This window comes from Neolamprologus multifasciatus, chromosome 7, assembly GCF_963576455.1.
Source record: "Neolamprologus multifasciatus chromosome 7, fNeoMul1.2, whole genome shotgun sequence".
Taxonomy (NCBI): domain Eukaryota; kingdom Metazoa; phylum Chordata; class Actinopteri; order Cichliformes; family Cichlidae; genus Neolamprologus; species Neolamprologus multifasciatus.
Window position 1 is genome coordinate 13,926,377 of NC_140445.1, and position 8,551 is coordinate 13,934,927.

General features: G+C 38.7%; 1 pseudogene across 1 annotated transcript; it reads left to right on the forward strand.

The window, feature by feature from the left end:
• Positions 1 to 1,535: 1,535 nt before the first annotated feature.
• LOC146513932 (proteinase-activated receptor 1-like) lies at positions 1,536 to 5,862 on the forward strand (annotated as a pseudogene). Its single transcript, XR_014875168.1, has 2 exons — positions 1,536 to 2,505; positions 3,224 to 5,862. The product of XR_014875168.1 is annotated as a proteinase-activated receptor 1-like (transcript).
• The last annotated feature ends 2,689 nt before the right edge of the window (positions 5,863 to 8,551 follow it).

Here is an 8,551-nt window from a genome sequence, read left to right on the forward strand (position 1 = left end):
TGTGCATGTGTGCGTCACTCTTCATTGCACAAGCGCATGTGTATTTGTGTGTGGATCACTTCTCAGTGAATTAGCATTTCGATTTAGGTGTGTGTGTGTGTCCTTTCTCACTCAATCAACGAGTGCACATGTGTTCAGGTGTGTGTTTCTCTTCATTCTGAGTCAGTGTGTGCAGATGTGTGTGTGTGTGTTCATCACTTTCCTGTTCTGGCGTTTTGGGTAAACCACGCCATGAAGCGTGCCCTGGGGTCCTGCCCTGGGGTCCTGCCCTTTTCAGTCTGTTTGCGACCATTGCTGCTACTGTTCAAAGTTGAGTCCACCCTGGTTCTGACCCCAATTGGGGCAGTCCTTTCTCCAGTGTCCATGTTCACCGCAAGTGAAACCTGCATCTTCTTTTGTGTTTTGTCCGTTCTGAGGTGGCTTTTGACCTCAGTAGCTCCTTCTGTCTCGGTCACGCCCTTTCTTCTGCTGCCCTGCTGTTGGTCCGTCACTGTCCTGCACAGTGTTAATGCAGAGTTATCAAGGTCAGCATTATGTTCTATATCGGCCTCACTTTTCATCTGGGCTTAATGGGCGTCTCCTCACTAGTGATGTGTCAGTCGTGAACGAAATGGCTCTTAGAGCCGGACCTTTGACGTGAACGATGCGAGCCGGCTCCTTATCACGAGCCGTGGGTTTTTTTTTTGTTGTTGTTGTTTTTTCTCTCACCCTCTCTCTCGCACTTTTTTCCGCTTTACTCCACACGCCAGCCTTGTGCTTTGCGCTGGGAAGGAGGGGAAGGGGCGGTAGTTACATTCTTTTTAGTGAGTCGAGCCGAAAGAGCCGGTTCTCTATAAAGAGCCGGAAATCCCATCACTACTCGTCAGAGCTCTGTCAGCTGAAGCTGTCTGGGAATTTTCCCCCGTGTAGTGAAATGGGCCTTGGATTTAGCGCTCTCCATCTCCACTGCATGAGATCGCTTTCCTGCAGCACTGTTAACATTTTCAGGTTGTTGTTGTGGGTCCAGCTGCTGCAGCGTTTGGTCAGGGTCTCGTCAGTGATGGTAGAGGGCAGAGCAGGAGTCCAGGTCAGCCTTGGCTTCCAGGGCCAGCAAAGCAGCCTGTAATTAAACATAAAGAGAAAAAACAAAACAAAAACAGACGAACAGGAAAATGATGTTGTGTTGGCTGTGTCACAAAGAGACAATCTTTAATTAGGGGTCTAACGTGGCATAAGATAATATAATAATCTCACACTACAAAACACAAAACAAACTGCTTTCTGCATGCTGATGGCTAGCGAAGTAACTTAGCAATGCTAGTTTAGCTAACACTGCAACCCGTACACCAGGCTATACAATAAACTCACCAAGTGCTTTGGTGATTGTGGAGACTGCATCCACTAAAATTGCACTACTGCTGAAAGACCACCAAAATGGCTCTTCTGATGTTTTCAGTTAAGTTACCAGAAATGCTTGAAGAAAATAACTGAAGCAACATATGGCGGTTAGAAGTAACCGTTAGGGGACCACAGTCACACATCCTCCCCACTACAGGCACGGTTTTCATAAAGCTTTTATTTTGGTATTTCCTCTGACCAGCAGGATAAATGTGCATATTAGCTAAACATTATTCTTAACATTTAGATTTTAATATAAAAAGTTACCAATATTGTTGTAAATGTTGTAAAAATTGACTCAAAAAAAAACGTGTTTTTATAGGGTTTGGAGCTATAAGCTATAAACATGAAAAAAATGCTGAAGTTAATTTTAGTATATAACCCCATGCATTTGAAACCATGTTTGATTTATTAAATGTTTGATTCACAATGAAAATACTCATCTTTCTGATGATTATGTATTCAACTATTATTTTCAGCAATGAACCTTTTATTCTATATATTAGACCACACTGACACTTTTTCCCCCACCCTTTTCAGACAAGTAAATGGAGCAAGTTTTAATTATCTGTAAACCTTTAATAATTGACTAAATTAAACAACTTCCAGGGGAGGACTTTAAGAACAGTCCGCCCACAACAATGAGAAATGTCAGGAAATTTGGCTTATTCTTTATCTCTTTAACCTTATTTATGTAAATGGACTGATTCTTTTATAGCGCTTTTCTACTCTCCCGGAGTACTCAAAGCGCTCTATACAACATGCCTCATTCACCCCCACTCATACAAGCACTTCTAAACTCAAGTGCAAATTAAACTACACACACATTAATACTCCGATGAACACATCGGAGGGCAACTTATGGTTAGTATATTGCCTAAGGATATTTGGATATTTGTGTAAGAGTTCCAAGGAAACCTGGAATCATGCCAGGCAGAAAGCCAGCAGGTACAAACAAGTACATGAAGGGCATGTTCTTGTTCTTCTTCTTCTCTAAAACAGACATTTAAGACACTGTTGAATTAAAGGAAGCCAAAAAGGAAAGAGAGCGAGAAGCAAACATGGCTTTAACACAGTTGTTGTTACTTCTGGTTTTTTTCTGCTGTATTTCTGCCGCGAACACTTCAGGTAAGTTTGAAAACACTGTGATGTCTTGAATTGGTTGGTCTCTACTCATAAAATCCAAATAAATTACTTATTGTTATCTGTGTTAGAACAAATGCAGGACTAATTCAAAAAATGTTTTGGTGACTGCAATAATTTTCAATAGAAATCCTGACATAACCTAAACATAAATGTTAGATTTTAAAATGGACAAAACTGTTTTGTGGTGAGACAATTCAAGCTTTCAAAATCTTTAAAAAAACAACAACAAAATACTGCATCCTCCAGACAAGAGTTATATTTTTATATTTTCTAATGATTTTTTTAAAGATTTCTTTTAAACGTTTTGTTTAGTGTCAGTTAGTGTCGAGAGGGGGATTATTTTTGTTTTAGTTTCAATTTTTTATGTTAAGTTTTAGTTTATTTTGAATGGCTTTCAGTGTTTGCTTTATAAGCTTTATTTGTTGGTTGCAGTTGCCTGCAACTGAGATGAGAGACCTTTAATTGGAAAACCATCCCAGTCGCTGAGCTTTGTGCAAGTTTTAGGGCAAAACTAGACAAGAGAAGACTTTGGATGTGTTTTAATTCTTTTGTTTGAAAAGGAAAGTCAGCGGACAAACAGATTTGTTTCTGATTTGTAAACTCTAAGAAAATGTTATCATCATAGTTTTATATCCAGCAAATAACCTTTCATTTCTGTTTTTTAGAATACACTGACAAGTCTTTTTTGTTTTTAAAACAGGAACGCTTCGAGCATCTGGAGCAGTTTTTAACTATGATAATGATAATAATTCACCAAATAATTCATCAAATAAAACATCTTTCGGACTTTCAGAAGAGGCACTGAAGTTTCTAAATGGCACTGTGTCCACCATCCTTTTACCTTCCTTCTACACCCTGGTCTGTTTCATCAGTGTGCCAATTAACATCTGTGCCATGATTGTCTTTGCTTGGGGGATCTGTCCCAAGAAGCCAGCTGCAATCTATATGGTGAACCTGGCCTTAGCTGATCTGCTCTTTGCACTGATGCTCCCCTTCAAGATCTCCTACCACTTTGAAGGCAACAACTGGAAATTTGGCCCGTCCATGTGCAGCGTGGTCACTGCTGCCATTTACTGGAACATGTATTGTTCTGTTCTTCTCATAGCTTGCATTGGTGTGGACCGTCTACTTGCTATAGTTTACCCTATGCAGTCTCTTACTTAGAGGAGCCCACAGGCTGCAGTCATAGCCTGCATAATCATGTGGATGTTATCCTTTGCTGGCTCAATTCCCCTTTTTACCATCCACCAGACATTTTACGTCAGTGAGTTGAATATCACTACCTGCCACGATGTCCACTTTACAGATAAGATCATCTGGTTAAAGACATACTTCGTTACTCTCTGCTCCCTCCTCTTCTTCCTACCTCTCCTCATCACATTGGTGTCCTACACTGGAGTCATCTGCTCGCTAAGCAGACTCCAATATGATGTTCCAGAAACATCACAGAGGAGAAGAAGAGCAGTGGTGATGATATTGACTGTGCTGGTGATATTTTTGCTGTGTTTCGTGCCTACAAACTGCCTGCTGCTTGCACACTACCTGCAACTTAACACAGAGAAGAGCCAGGAGGCACCTGATGGCTCTTACGCACTCTATCTGGTGTTTCTGTGTTTGGGAAGTCTGAACTGCCTCCTGGATCCCCTGCTCTACTACTTTGGATCCTCCCAGTTCCGGAAACAACTATCCAACATGTTGAAGTGTAATAATGACAATATCACTCATTCACCATCTTATTTATGAAGATTCAGCAAAAGACAAATGCTGAAATCCAGTCAAACAGAAAAGTCCAGAATCAAGACCTCAGTTACCAGTGCAGGTTCTTTCCAAGCAAGCCTCAAAAGCCAAAAAGGGACAAGCCAAACAAGAAATTACTGGCCTGACTGACTGTCATTATTTTGGTATTTCCTCTGACCAGCAGGATAAATGTGCATATTAGCTAAACATTATTCTTAACATTTAGATTTTAATATAAAAAGTTACCAATATTGTTGTAAATGTTGTAAAAATTGACTCAAAAAACCCGTGTTTTTATAGGGTTTGGAGCTATAAGCTATAAACATGAAAAAAATGCTGAAATTAATTTTAGTATATAACCCCATGCATTTGAAACCATGTTTGATTTATTAAATGTTTGATTCACAATGAAAATACTCATCTTTCTGATGATTATGTATTCAACTATTATTTTCAGCAATGAACCTTTTATTCTATATATTAGACCACACTGACACTTTTTCCCCCACCCTTTTCAGACAAGTAAATGGAGCAAGTTTTAATTATCTGTAAACCTTTAATAATTGACTAAATTAAATAACTTCCAGGGGAGGACTTTAAGAACAGTCCGCCCACAACAATGAGAAATGTCAGGAAATTTGGCTTATTCTTTATCTCTTTAACCTTATTTATGTAAATGGACTGATTCTTTTATAGCGCTTTTCTACTCTCCCGGAGTACTCAAAGCGCTCTATACAACATGCCTCATTCACCCCCACTCATACAAGCACTTCTAAACTCAAGTGCAAATTAAACTACACACACATTAATACTCCGATGAACACATCGGAGGGCAACTTATGGTTAGTATATTGCCTAAGGCCCTGTATTTAAGTTTCCCTCAACCTTTATGTGTTTCATGTTTGCATGTCTTTGGTTGAACTTTTATATGTCTGAAATAAAGGGTTATCATCATCAACAGTAATATTAATGCAGTAATATTAAAGTGCCACCATTTAGGTTGATTAGATAAATATGTGGGATCTGTACTATTCATAATAAACCGTTTCTAATCAGAAGTTTCTTGTTTTGTTTTTTAAATTTAAATTTTAAATTTAGTCGCCACATGTGGGGTTACCTGCTGTCGTGACCCCTTGTAATCAGGAAGTAAAATATAACAGAGAAAGCAGATGTCAGAGCAATTCCTAATATCTCTATACTTCTTTTTATGGATGATACTATATGGATGTAAACTCGCCTGTGCACATGATGTCACCACGCCCGCTAATAAAAAAAACTGTAGCAGTCTGCTTCCTGATTGTGGGATCTCTGGGATTTGTAATCCCCACTGTTGTGTGCATCGTAACCTATCTCTCTTCACACACAGGATTTTTCAGTTTAGAACAATCATGCTTGCTAAAGACTTCCTGGAATGCTCTTTAGAATGCATGTTGAATTTAGGTCGTATGTTTGTTTATTTAGAGTAGAGTTGTTGTTAACAGTGTTCCAAAGAAACCTGGGACCAGGCCAGGCAGGAAGCCTGAAACAGCAAGTACAAACAGGTAGGTTTAGGGTGTGTTCTTCAAGTCTGTTAGCAGACATTTCAGACACTGTTGCTTTAAGGAAGCTAAAAAAGAAAAACTGATATATAAATAAAATTAAATTGAATTATCGTCAAACTCAACATGACTTTTTTTTCTTACAAAGATACGTTTTCTCATTTTAAACATTTGATATCTGTTCAATGTGAATAAACTATGGGTTTATGAGATTTGCAAATGACTTAATTCTAATGTTATTTACATTTTACAGTGGGTCATAATTTTTATATTTTCTTTTAGAATTGTGGATATATATTTTAACAGTTATTTTTAACCAAGTGTTGTGGTTTCAGTTCCCTGTGGATGATTTTTAGCATTATGATCAATGTTTCAGGCTAAAATGTCTCAGAGAGAAATGAAAAGACACCCCAGTGTTATGCCTCAAAATAACTCATCTGGCTCAGTCAACAGTACCAAACCCAGTGATACTAATTTATCAGTGACAAGATGAGATAAAAGATAGCCCAAGCCCAAGACATGGGGAAGTTCTTACAACAGCAAAGTAAACAGGAATAAATAGATGCAACTTACCTAACAACAATAATATATTGCAAAAATAGAATAAAATATACACTATACAGGGTAGAAGAAATATAATTTAAATATATGTACATAAACATTAAATGTGTTTTTGTGTATATGATAAAATGATACGGTTTACTAGTAGCAGGAAAACGGATCGTGTCACAATGCAGTGGTTGGCTGTTATTAGCTGCAGGTATTGTGTATTGCACACTAAGATATGTACAGACCACAGTCTGTGCATATGTGGTGTGTTTTCACATCTGTACATTCACTGCTCAGTGCAGCAACCTGCCACTGAAGGAACTGCTCAGTGCTGTCCGGGTGATCTGTCTGGGGGTGGGAGGTGTTCTCCAGCAGGGATGACAGTTTGACCACCATTCCCCTATAACTGGCTACCTCCACTGGGTCAAGAGGGTGTGTCCAGTCAAGTCATGTGAACACCTAGGTTCAGTGGTGTAGGTAGAGACTCTACTCTACTAGACACACGGTCTGGATCCTTACACTGAGGGCGGTTGGTAAGATAGTCCAGGATCCATGTGGTGAGATGCACTCCAGCTTGTCTTTCAAATTTATATCTACGATAGTGTTGAAAGCACTAGAAAAAAAACCCAAACATAATTTTGAGCTCTCAAAATGTAAAAAAAGAATTTTTCAAATATTTATATGATAGTGCAGTGTGGTAGGACTTGACTTAAGCGGCCAAAGAAGTGCAGGAGACAGATACTGTCCAGTGAGCAAGTGATTTATTCACCAATTTTGTGACCAATATTTACACAAATAAATTTAAAAAAAAACCTCAACTCCATAATTAACTCAGTTCAAATAAACATAACTGAACTTAAATCGACGGAAATTAAGGTCAAAATGCACACAGCTACACTGACCTGATCCTTCCTCCCTGAACACCTGCGTTCATCTGCTTAAATAGTTCATTCACCCCTGGACTAATCGATTAAGGTAGGTAAGGCAAACATTTCTATACTCCAACCTGTACTGCTACTCTTCCTAGCAATAAAACTCTAAGGTATAGTCAATACCAGGCACGTGCAGAGGGGGGGGCTGGAGGGGCTTGAGCACCCGCCCCTTTCCTGATGGGTGCCCAAAGTGCCCTTTTGTTGAGGCAACTTTTTAAATTTTTTTTTTTTTTTTTTTTTTTTATGTGTGTGTGCATGCGGAGTCCTGTCTGTGCCCCTCAACAATAATATTTAACTATTAATCACAGTTTTGCTAAATAAAAGGATCTGGCTTGCATCAGTCACATGATCACATTTAACCAATGATCGCCCTTGACGGCAGAACGCGCTGGTTACGAGCCGGGAACGAGCTCACAAAGAGCACGCGCATTTTTTGCGGTCCGGAGCTGTAAGAGAAACACAAGTTAACTCAGAGACACAGACTGATGCGACAAAACCAGTAAGTAGGTGTACAGCGTACACTGTAGTCTATAGCACACAGGAGTGTTAGCTTATTACGTACACGTTGGTATGTTAAAACAAACGAGCGTGCTGTGTGTGCAACAGCGTGACAAACATTACCTGTCCTTTTATTAACTGCACAGGTAGTGCTGGTCATAGCTGCTGGTTACCTGTGTAAGGCTGTCATGGGTCTGCAGCTCTGTCACCGTTTTAGGGAACACATTTAATTTTAAAGTAAGTTACAGAGCTTTTCCTGCCTTTCTGGAGGGATTATATTTCACTAAAAAACGATCTAATATGCATGTCCACATAATTATGCATTATTATAATATTTTAAAAAACACACGCTGTATTTTAAAGAACATACATTAAGAAGCAGATTATATTAGATTTATATTTTAAATAAGACAAAATTTGGATTTTACAGCATTAAAATTATTGTATCTCTACAGTTTAAAAATGTAATAAGCTTTGCCCCTGCACAGAGTGGATACTGAAACAAATGGAATCATCATAAATACATTATTTCATATTTATTACTTCCCCCTCCTCATTGCTTTATTATTGTAGCTCTAGTAATAAATAATAATGTAAGGATTCTGGATCAGCACCGTGATGCCCATAGTATATACAGTATTCTGAAGAAGGTCTAAAACGTCACTGTGTGTGCATGTGTGTGTTTTATTTAGATGGATTTTTTTAAATTATTACTCATGATATAACATTGTCCAGACATGGCTGGTAAGGACATGAGGAGGAAACAGTAGAGCT